Here is a 12,683-nt window from a genome sequence, read left to right on the forward strand (position 1 = left end):
TAAGAAAAGCCTCCCACGTACTGCAAAAAAAAAAAAGAAAAGCCATTTTTTCCCAATTCTCTCAATTAGAATATTGATAGTTAAATTGCTCTCTAAAGAGAGGGATTATACTAACCAAACAACTTAATTTTTCTAAGTGGGTGAAGGTAGGTGAAGGAAAGTAAAGTCCCAATTTTCCTATTTGTTTTCGTTGTTATTTTCTTTTTAAAAAAAGGTCACTGTTACTAATATTCTATCATAATGCTCTGCTTTTGGGAAAAAGTAATTTTATATCATTTTACCATGTCCTGTTTCAGTTTTGACATCATTTAATTGTGTCCTTGTTGGTATTCTTATTTTTTGTATATTGTATAACAAGATATCCTAAAGTTTTGTAGCATAATATTGGAATGATTCCTAGTTTCAGCATTTTGGCATTGGTGATATTTCCTTAATGGTTATCTTTTGCTGCTTCTAATCATTTTGCATTCACAATGCCATATTTCCTGGACATCTTATTTCCTTTTCTCGATTTCATCTCCATACTCCTAGATAACCAGAGACATCTAAACTTTATAGAAGCAAGTGTAACAGTAAAATTTCTGTACTTTTCCCACACCATTCCTGGTGTTCAGTGTGACAAACCGTAGATGAATATAGGTAGTCTCTGGTTATAAAGTAGCTGTTAAAATCATTCATGCTTCCACTTATATTTTCAGTTTATTTCTCTTCTACTTCACAGCCTGGCCTTTCCATCTTTGCTTACATGATACAAATATGGGAATGTAAAGGAATGGAACATTCTAAGGTTAACAAGTCATTCTGCTTTTTTCTAAGAAGCCAGAATCAGCCACAGGCTGATGAATAGACAACCCATTATTTCTACTTGTCAGAGTTAACATCCTGATGTCGTTCTTGGTAAGGAATGTTAACTAAAACTTTTCATATGCAAAGATATTTTAAAATCATCTTTATAGCTTTCATTTCAGGAAGGTCTCATCTAGTCATTTTATATTTTGACTTCATGAAAACTCTAAGAAAAGTTTACATGTTATATAAAAACATAATGATTGATATAACTTGACATGGAAATCATTTAAAAATTAGAATATTTTTTCTTATATAATTGAAATATATCTGAAGTTGTGTTTATAAGTTGCATATTTTGGTAATAATATATACAGGAGTGTTTTCTATTTAAAGTGATCCTGTTTGAATCCTACTCTAAAGGGAAGAATCATTTTCCATATAAGATGATTATTTTCATGTCCTGTATATATATTCTTTGGTATATTTTTAGGTGGTATGTGCATGTGAACAGAAGTGCCTGTGTGTGAGTGTGTGTGTTTTTGTGTTGGTGGTATTATGAATAAATATCTTTCTCTTAGTAATAGAATTCCTTCTTTGGAAGGGACCTGTTACTATTGAGTCAATATATCGATAAGTCAGTCGAAGTGGAGGGTGAGATTTCCCTAAAGGCACTGTTGCATGTAGTAGGCTGCCTTTTGAGATGGTCTGCAATGATCCCTGACTCTTGATATTGAAGTGTGTCTTCCCCCTGCCCCACACTTTCTCTCCCCCTCCCTCTCCCCACTCCTCTCTCTCTCTCTCTCTGTATATATATATGTACATATATATACACTCACACACATACACACACACACACACACACACACACATATTGCTCCATTTCAGTGTGGGCTTAACCTAGTGTATCTCTTTTAACAAATAGAATAGTCCAAGAGTGATTTGGAATGCCACTTTCAAAATTAGGTTTCAAAAAGACTGTGACTTCTCTCTTGCCTCCGCTCTATCTCTTCCTTCTTGCTCTGATGAAGCAAGCTGCCACGTTTGAGCTGCACAGTGGAGAGGCCAACGTGGCAAGGAACTGGGGTGGCCTCCAGACAACAGCTGTGAGGGGCTAAATCCTACCAGCGACCATGTAACTGAATGTGGAAGTAAACCCTTCCTTGGCTGAGTCTTGAGATGACTTCAGTCTCGACTGAAATCTTGATTGCAGCCTGTGAAAGACCTTGAAGTAAAGGACCCAGATAAGCTGCACCTGACTCCTGACCTACAGAAATTGTGTGATTGATAATAAGTATTGTTTGAGGCCACTAGTGTTGGGGGTAATTTGTAGTAACTAATACATTGAGTTAGAATATATAAACTGTTCTCTGAGAAGTCATGGTCTGCTAATAAAAGGACTTTTATTGGTGGGTGAAGAAAAGTGAAGGCCAGAGATAAATAGTTCCCAAGAGTAGCAAAATAGGCTTTTACTCAGAGTGGGGCTTGGGAGGAAGAATTGAAGTGCCTAATGAGAATCACAAGGGAATTTTGCAATGTGATATGCAATATGAAGTTTCTTTCTAGTTTTCAAAGGAAATTTTTAGTAAAATCTACATTACCGGGCTTCCCTGGTGGCACAGTGGTTGGGAGTCCACCTGCCGATGCAGGGGATACGGGTTCGTGCCCCGGTCCGGGAAGATCCCACGTGCCGCAGAGCGGCTGGGCCCGTGAGCCATGGCCGCTGAGCCTGCGCGTCCGGAGCCTGTGCTCCGCAACGGGAGAGGCCACAACAGTGAGAGGCCCGCGTACCGCAAAAAAAAAAAAACAAAAACTACATTACCTACAAGTATATTGTTGAGTTCAATCTCTGTTGAAGGGATGTGATAACATATTGTGAGTGAAGTAAAGGTGACAACAGGGGACAGGGGAAACCTTGAGGAAGTTCTTGGGAGCCCAACCACATTGGAATTGCACCTTGTTTATTTAAAGTTAAGTTTACCTCTTTGTCAATTGCCTAAGTAATTTGGCTGCAACTGAGTTAAATTACAGGCATTTTTATTTTAGATCAAAACCTCTGAGATGAGTTATGGACATAGATTACTGTCAAAATTGGTGACTAGCACAACTTTTAATATTACTAAACATTTGGAAAGAAATATTGACTAGGAAACATTTATAATACATGTTTTGTGTTTATAATTTCTATGACATTTTCTATGACAATTTTATTATGTAAAAAATATGGTTTTGGCCTTTATACTTTCAGGGAAAGTATTAAGGCTGAGATAATGCAAAACCGAACTTCTGGAAAAATCTGTCTAATTTACATGTAATAGAAAGATAGCAGGGATAAGAAAAAGCCCAGAAAATAGCATATTGGTGCTCATGAATTAGAGAGGAGTTGATGTGGAAAAAATCTGCATTAACATTATCTTTATTTTGTTTGTTTTTTTAATTCAGTTACAGATAAATAACCAGATGTGAAAGACATTCAGGATTTTGGGGAGATATCAAGTGGTATAGTGCTCCCAGGTCTTTGCCAGAGTCTCAACTTAGAATCCTTACTTAGGTGAAAATATATGCAATACTCATTTCCATTGAAATAAATGGAACTCTACTGTGTGTAAACAGAAAACAATTTGACTTTCACACCTCTTGTCTCCCTGCATAGGTTTCTTTCTTCGCTATCCTTAGGGAAATCTGTTACAGATAACCACCACCCTTTCTATTAGTCTTAAATAGTAAACACTCTAGTAATTTCCAGACATGATTACCATTACATTTCACTAATATAAAATGAGTGACTCAGTAACTGTCAAAATTCTAAATTTCATCAAAGCTTGACTCTCTCCCCTACCTCAGATTTCCTTTAAACCTGAAAGTCTACAGAGTGGTAAAGGGAAAACTGTGGTTTCTTATCTAATTTTCTCACTTTTTTCTTCTGTTCCTCCACACCAGCAATCTGACTGTGTGTTCTGATCCCTTTATATTTGGAGCTGGGGGAAAGGAGTGGTGAGGCAAGATGTTGCTTGACGGGCACTGTCTTTTTCTGGTGTCAGTTCTCTCTGTGCCTGGCATATAAAGTAAGGGAGCCTCTGGGTGTGAGAAGGGTCTTGAGAGCTGATCCTTTCTCTTATAGAGGGCTCTTTGGGTTTCTGGAGGACCCCTTATCACAGGATTTGTTACCTTTGGTTCCCTTAATTCAGATAATGTCTCCTTTGCTAACTTTTTGGGTTTTTTTAACGGTCCTTTCCACACATACGTATTTTGTTAGGGTCTCATGGCTCTTCCAGATACCTGTCTTGGGGGAAAAAAATCCCATTACAGTCTCTCCAGACCAGTTCTTTCTTCCTTTGTGGTCTCTAACAAACTGTGCTAGGACAGGCTGTTCTCAGCATTGCCATTTCACTCTCCTTCATTGTCAAAAAAGCAACTCAGACACAATTTTAAATTTGGTTCTTGCTCTGTCTTTAGTAACCCACATACTACTGGGGTCAAGGGCCATGTTCTCTGGTCTCCATGAAGTCCTTCGTCTCTTTCCTGTGGGGGTAAGGGTGTGATTGGGAGGAGAATATGCAACAGAACCTCACAGTCTTTTTCCAAACAAATTATTTCCCTGTTTTTGGTTAATACCACTCAAATTTCTTTTATATTTTGGGGGTGGTTATTGAACCAAGGATTGCTAGATATTTTAAAATCTTTGCATAGTTCCACATAGATGACCTTTGAAATATGGAAGTATCAGTACTTCCTAACTTTAAACAGAAGGTGTCATATTTTAACATCCTGTTATTTATAGAATTAGGGCTTGATGTCTGAAGGAATGGGATTAGCCAAGCTGTTACCATAAGTACTGCTTGCTGCAGGACAGGCCAGTCAATCAGGAGATGAGGTGTTAGGGCAGGGAATAGTGACTTTATTCAGAAAGTCATCAGACCAGGAAGATGGTGGACTAATGTCCTAAAGAACCATCTTTCCCAGGTTTGGATGCTAGTTTCTTTTAAGGTTGGGGGTGGAATGTGAGGAGATAAAGTTTTAAAAAGGAGATAAGTTGCTGTAAATATTTCCTAGTTCTGTCCAGACTCCAGAGGGAATGTGTTAAATTCTTCTTTCCTATAGCCATTCACAGGTGGGCCTGGTCAGGATGTTTCCTGTGAGCTAAACAAAGGTATTTTAGCTTAATACTCAGGCATGGGAGGCAGGGTACCTGGAGATGGGCCATTATGTATATTTTAAGCTACAGGAAAGAACCCTTTAGTGATTAACTTGCAGCAAAGGCAGTAGTATATAAATATTAAAGTCAAAGAAGCAGATCCAATATGGAGTCAGACTTGTTCATTCCTATTACGAAGGTACTGAAATAAGGGGGTCATTAATCACGAGAAATCAGTGGTTTGGCATAAAAACTAACCATGTCTTTAAGGAAACTTTTTACCATTTTCTTCTACTTCACTGAAGTCTTAATAACTTCGCAATTCAGGTTTCTTTTAAGGCATTTAGTTGTGTGCTGTCTTTTCTGGATATTTGGTATTTTAAATATGTATATTAGATTTTCAGCTGATTTTTTAGTTCCTGAAAGGAATAGTTTCTTATATTTCTTTGTATTCTACACAACAAAGGGGGAATGCATATAATAAGTACTAAGTAAGTATCTGTAAATAAGTTTGTAAGTTTATCTCAATTGCAGAAATTTTATCAGGGGTCAGTGGTCCATAGAAGTCCAAAACTATTTGGTAGGAGCTCCAAGGATTCTTAACTACAGATGAAGCTGAGTAAACACAGGACTCTTGTGGTGATAGGAGACTAAAATATAAATTCTGTGTCATTAACAAACCTCTCTTTTATACATGCAGTTGTATGTTCACATACTCATAATTAAAAAGTGTGTTGGTAACAAAAATTTTGAGAGTATCATTTGGGCCAGGTGTTATAATTATATATTTTTTCCTTGTTAACATCCATAAGAATAAATGAGATTCCATGTGAAAAAATTCCAATTAATTTTATATTATACTTTGGAAAATAATTAGTAGAATTTTTGTTTGTTTTATTAGGCAGTGTTTATTCTGGTGGTTTTGAATTAAATTGAAAGTCTTAGGTACTATAAAAATAGATCTTTTCTGACAATTACGAACATAATCACAACAGTGTGTTGTCACAATTCATGCCTGTTGGGAAAATATGATTAATGAGAAAAAGTATTTCTTAGTATGACATATTTATGTAACTTTTCCATGGTTGGCTCATGAGTTAGGAAATGAACCCCAGATTTAGATAATCCTTCACTGTTTCTTATGCGTAAGAATATGTCAGCACCAGTGAGGAGCTCCAGCAGGAAGGCACTAAGCTATTGGTCTTTTTCAATATATGTGCCAGGGCTGAAAAAAGATAAATCAGTATGACTTCGGAGGAGAAGCTTTTAATTAAATGATACCCGTAAGTCACCCTTTCTGTTTCCTTAGAGTTCTTTGTGAAAATCTCTCCAATGTGGCTTTGATGCTTAAATGTATGAATATATTCACTCTGTCTCCAAATTGCTTCACAATTTTCACCTCACTTCTTTCTACATATTGTAAAGTGTCAACTTTAGCATTTCCAGAGTCTTTTTTAGGCACCTTATTTATTATTGCCCAGCTACAGTCAGCTTTACAAGCTTTAAATATTTATAAATAGGAAAGAGCAATACTTTATAAAGTCTTTAAGTGTTGTAACAGAAAAACAAGCTTAAAAAATGAAATTTAACTAGAGCTTTACTGAGTTCACAGACCATTTTCACAGTAGTGTTGTGACAGTGTCTTTTAAACCTCAATTTCAGGAGAGGTTCAGGTGCCTTTGAATATATACTACTTACCTGTCTGGATAATCCTAAAAACAAGCCACAGGTCAGTGAGCTCTGAAACCAATAATAAAAGGAGTTCAGCACTATCCTTTCCCATTTACACACACGCACACACACACACGCACACGTGACCAATATTGGAAGGGTTATATAAGAGAATAAAATGTCTAATTTCTGAGGACCTACAAAAACCTACGTAGCATTCAGTATCGGAAATTTTAGTCTTCATAACAGCCCCATTATACCTCCCTTGGAGAGGTTGAAACTGAAAATATTATGCATCTTGCCTGGAGGTATATAGTCAGGGATGGGAACTCAGACTAGGGGTTTCTGGTGTCACAGTCAGGTCTTCCCCACAACCCCTACTCCCCCAACATAATATACCACTTGTGTTCCTGGGGGACAGTTCTCACTAACAAAGTTTAAAATTTTGCATACAATCTAGAAAGAAACAGAGGCCCAAATTACTTGTGATAGTAACTCTTGCAATTCCTTTATTTATAGTATTTTATAATTTATTTTGTTTTTATTTATAGAGCGTGAAGGAGAGCTAGATAATTAACTAATGTTAGGCTGAGGATAAACATAAAATTGGTGTATAATCCCTGAAGATAAGCAGTCAGAGAAGTAGCAGCATAAAGTTTCCAGACACTCAGAAAACACAGCTACCTGGGGTTAGCAGAACAGGTTGTTAGAATATCAGCTACAGAAAAAAGGAGTGGATTAGAGGACAAAAACTATTTTGATCAGATTTACTATAAGCAAAAACATGAAAGAAAACAATATTTTATCAGCTCAAATAAAGAAAAGCTCTTTCTGTCAGTCAAGACTGATAAGACCGATAGGAGATGTCTTTATAGGCAATTGTATGTCAATTTGTTTATTCAATAATTTTAAAATTTCTAGAACTAGTAAGTCACTGATTATTTAGTCAATGAGAAATTGGTATATCTTATTGTACTAACCTACTGTTATCAAAATGTATTACAGGAAAGGGCAAAATGCAGGGAGAACAAATGGATAGTTTCCAGTTTTACTCAACATTCTACTCTGAGTTGTAGCTGGGAGCTGTCAGCTGTGATAATATGAGAACAAGGGATAAAACCTCAAATTATCTATTCAAAAGATGCATAAATAACTAAGTGAAATTTAGTCAAGTTTACAAGTTAATTTTGGGGTGTAAGAAGTAAAATGAATTTGGGCTTTATTAAGTATTTGATGCTACCAAATACTTAAAAATTATATTTTTAAAATTTACTTAATATTATCTGAAAATTATAAAATTCCATTGTAGAAGATATTTCTGCTCACAGGTATATGAACATTAATATTTACAAAACAGATCTACTCGAATTTTTTTTTTGTACACAGAATCACATTTAGTGCATATCAAGTACAAAGCCTAGCCAATCAGGTGGACAATAATGTGGGAGGTGGCCACAGTCCAGGATATGGCTCCTAGATTAAAATACAACAAAAAATTAAATGTTACAAATTTACCAGAAATGAGCATTCTACATGGAATAGATCCTTGCTAGCCAAACTCTTAAGGAGTTGATATGCAAACTGTAATGACAATATGTACTCTATTTCCTGCAACTGCAATATATGTATTTGCTATTTAAATCATCTACTTCCTAGAATTAAAGACAGTCAGATTTACCACAGTAGACATCAACTGCTGCTTTTATAGGCTCAGAGGACAGGCTTTGAGACATTTCATTTATATGTTAACTTTCTTTCTTGGTCTCACTTTCATTCCATGTATAGAATATTAACTTGGGACTTTTCTGCCTAAATTTAGAGTTAGGAAGAAAGGCTAAGAACTAAGCCTGAGACTTCCTTTGCCATAAAACAGTAGATGGCAAACAACCCTTTTCACTTTCCAAAGCAAAGCAAAGTGCTAGATTCTAAGCAGTACTATAAATGAGATAACTAAGAGTTTTGTGAACCATAGTTAACCACCTATTTATAATTTAGATTGAGAGGCTGTGCACTGGACATGGGCTTATTTTGGAAAGGTTGGGATATTATTCTCAACTTTTTTTTTTTTAATTTCATATGAAATCACAGGAACTTGGAGTTTGGGGGACAGTGGACTATGGTCATAAGAATCTAAATGACAAGAGGCTGGCTCCTGTAACCCATGATTATAGAGTAGAGGACTGCCATTGGGTAGTATCTGTAGTAACAGTGAGAGTGGGCCATTGGCCTTATTTTAACATGATCCTATGTGTAGGCCACGTTATCAGCTGATATCTGACCGTGACCGCATGAGAAACCCCAAGTGAAAATCTCCCAGCTGAATTCAGTCAACTGACAGACCCGTGAGAGTAGTAATTCATTCTTTAAGCCATCAAGTTTTGGAGTCTTTGTTCTGTAGCAATAAATAACTAGAATCATCTGTAATCCTAAAGCTGTGGTAGGATAGTCACTTCACTTTTGCCTATATAATTTCTTGGAAGTGTAGAATAAAGAAATCTTATTTTATGCTATTATGTCTTAGCTTGGGTTCTCAAAAGCAGAACCTATGTGATGATGCTTTATTGAGGAGTACAAACGCAGAGTAGCAATAGTGAAAGGAAAAGGAAATGAGGCATAAGAGTAAAACAAATGTTGGTATATTACTAAGGTGGCTACAGTTTCATAAACACAGCTGTGTACTCAATCAAGCAATGTCTCTGGCTAGGCCATCTGGGGCTACTGTGCCTGAGAATAACCCTTTGGAGAGCAAGGGAGAGGCATTCATTCTATGGCTCCTTCGCATATATTGCCTCTCATTGGCCAAAATCTGCCCAAAGGGCATTTGTTCCCTCACCCTTCCAGGTTGTGTTGCCTGCACCTCCTGGACAGCTGCTGAGGAATGCAGAATCATAACCTTGAGCATGGCACTTCATTTGAGTCTGGAATTTGTGGGAAGAGCCAAAGCCTCTGTGGGTGGGATCAGTCTAGGCTTAGGTGCCATAGTTGTTGGAGCTTCTGCTCCACTGGGGTAATTGATACTCTGTCAGAGCCTGGCCCTCACTCTGGGAAACCCTACAATATTTAGGAATATTGAGAGATGAGGTCAGAGCAATGGCAGTTAGAGTACTCCATTGCCCAAATGCCTAAGGAATCAGGAGGCAGGTAAAGCCAAGTGAACCAAAGGAGACATATGAATTGGATGTGATTCAGTCTACCCAATGGACTAATCAGATCCTCTCCCATACTTCAATGATACCCAGTTATGGTTTATAGAATAAGAATAGGTTGCCCTCACTTCTTCTGCTAATGAAGGGGATGTGCAAGTCTAATTGTTCAAGGTAATAGCTATTTGCAATACATTTTAAAAGGCTATAGAGAATTATAAGATTGAGCTACAAATGGTACTTGGGTTACAATTATTACTTTCCATCTCCCTTTTCCAGCACTCATTCTAGAGTTTATTATCTTTAGCCAGCTCATTTTGGCTGATCATGTCATTTGTATTGTTGAATGATCCAGAGTATCATATCTGGAGTATTTATCAATTCTACTGAGGGAGCTTCACTGACCCTTTCAAGGTTGAAAGTGTATAATGTAATTGATTTGTCACCAAATAGCTGGATGACCTCCCTGAAAAATGGTGCCATAAAAGGAACTCAAAATCAGTCTCAGATGTTGGCAGGCTGTTTATTCAGTAAGATCAATAGCAGGATCCGCATAGTGAGAGGAGATCTATGCTATTATCTCATCAGCAGCTACCACTTTTGCAAACATAATCCCTCCTTTTATGGGCCCACAGTGAAATCACTGGAGTGGCTGTTGAGAGTATCTGTCTGATATTGTCAGGACAGGTCATTCTATCTTCTCTGAAGTGTATCTTCTATGGTTGGTATTATGTGAGTTATAAAGATGCATGCACTTGTACACTCTTCCATATATGGATCCATATGCTTCTTCCCCAGACTTTCTTGTCCCCAGATCTTGCAGTTTTGGTCCTTTGACCAGTTTTTTGACCCAGTAACCAAGCTGATCCCACTACCCAAGAGTTATTATATATCTACATAAGACCAACTTCTCTTTCACATAGGTCTATAATCAAGTCCTTCTGGACTGCCCTTTAAGGGCAGCAGCCATCCATTTCTGGCTTCAACCAACTTACGGCACTAACACATTTGTGAATCAGGCCTAAGTCCTTTTATTTTATGTTAGTTGGTTACAAGAAACACAGAGAAGAACAAAGGTGTGAATTGAGGGAGAAGCATCAGTGCTGCAGAGGTAGGGAAACTGGACGTGCCTTTGAGCTTATTTACAAGTAAATAAATCATTTTCACCATATTCTGTTTTTCTACTATGTCTTGTTATTTGGTAGATCTGTTAATATTAGCTCATAATAAGTTTCATTGATCTCAAGTCATTTAGTGCCCTATATTCAGTCTCTCTTAGGGCCTAATAAAGCACATTAAGAGTTGGGTTTTCAAATGGAAAATGTTTCTCTACCTTAAAGGACATGCTCTTGCTCTATGACTCTAGGGGTTTATGTAATAACATGTAAATATGACAATCTGAAATGTAAATATTTTGTAATATTTAATTCATTTTAATTTTTTATGCTATTGTGATAAAAATGTTAAAAATTATTTCCCTGATTTTTAACACAAGAGATTCTATTATAAATGTTTCATCAAATTATAAAATACTTTTGTGACTTAAAACAAAAACACACATGCATGGACTCATATAAATAATTTATGAAGCATTTCTATATCTGTTAGAATTTTGTCTATAGTTTTTTTAACTTTAGTCAACAGTAAGTATAGTATAGAGAAGGGAGCATTAGACAGAAGTTGAAAATACGGGTACATTTTTGTTTTCTCTACTTCCTTGTTAAATGTCCTTGGATTGTATTTCACATATCTAAACCCCATTAATTTGCTAAGTGCCAGTCACAACTCTAAATTTAATTATAGTAATATCTGAATACAAAGGATGAAAGAGACATTTTCTTTTATCCCATTTCTATTCCATAATTTTAGGAAACTTTTCTTTTTAAATTCTGTGCCCACGCTCAGATGTTTTGGTTAGTAAGTATGAGCATTGACATGATTGAAATATTTGGTTTCAACAAGTAAGATTACCATAAGTATGTATAAATGCATTAAAAAACTAATTATTCCTGTGTATTAACTCCAAACCATTCCAGAGAACATATGGGTTTTGAGATTAATTAGTAAAGTGCATATCTTTTAATTTAATGATATATGATGAGGTGGTGTTCTATCACAGTGTAGTGGATGAACTGTAACTTGAGAATGTTCCACATACAAACGTTTTTTCAAAGGTTAAAAATTTAACAGACTATTTTGCACTTACAGAAAAGAAGTCTGTCTTTTGGCTGCACTTATTTATCTTTATCTTATCTACCCACATATGGATTGGTGCTCAACGCTTTGGAAAATAAAAAGAGCAAAATTATTTTCATATAATGTTTACTTTCTCATGAGGCTTATATTTGTATTTTTACTCATGTTTTCTTAAGATAAGCCTACTATTTCCTTACATTAAATAAAAATAAGTTTTGGTTTTGATTGTTTTCTTCATAAATTGGCTTTCCTTAACTAAAGTTTGCCTCCCAGTTTGTTGAAATATGTTGAGTTTTGTGTTACCTTATATATGGTTATTGTGGGGTCTTTTTTAACTTTTATTTTGAAATAATTTTGAACTTAGAAAAATATAAGAAGAATAATATTACAAAAAACTCCAGTATATCCTTTACTCATATTCATCAATTTTTAACATTTTGGCATATTTGCTTTATAGCTGTGTCTTTACTTCTTTTTGTTTCTAATAATATTTTGTGTATATTTCTTTTAAAATCATAATACAATTATGAAATTCAGAAAATTTAACATTGATATGATACTTTGATAATCTGTATCTCAATCCTGTCAGCTACCCAGTGAAAATTTAACATTGATATGATACTTTGATAATCTGTATCTCAATCCTATCAGCTACCCAGTGGCTAGGACCCATTTTCCTTTTATAATATTTCCACCTGCAATACAGGATCCTCTCCATGATTACATACTGCGTTTAGATGTCATGTCCCTGT

The sequence above is a fragment of the Aethalodelphis obliquidens genome, unplaced genomic scaffold (assembly GCF_003676395.1).
Source record: "Aethalodelphis obliquidens isolate GAN/ISIS:26980383/991018 unplaced genomic scaffold, ASM367639v1 scaffold10, whole genome shotgun sequence".
Taxonomy (NCBI): domain Eukaryota; kingdom Metazoa; phylum Chordata; class Mammalia; order Artiodactyla; family Delphinidae; genus Aethalodelphis; species Aethalodelphis obliquidens.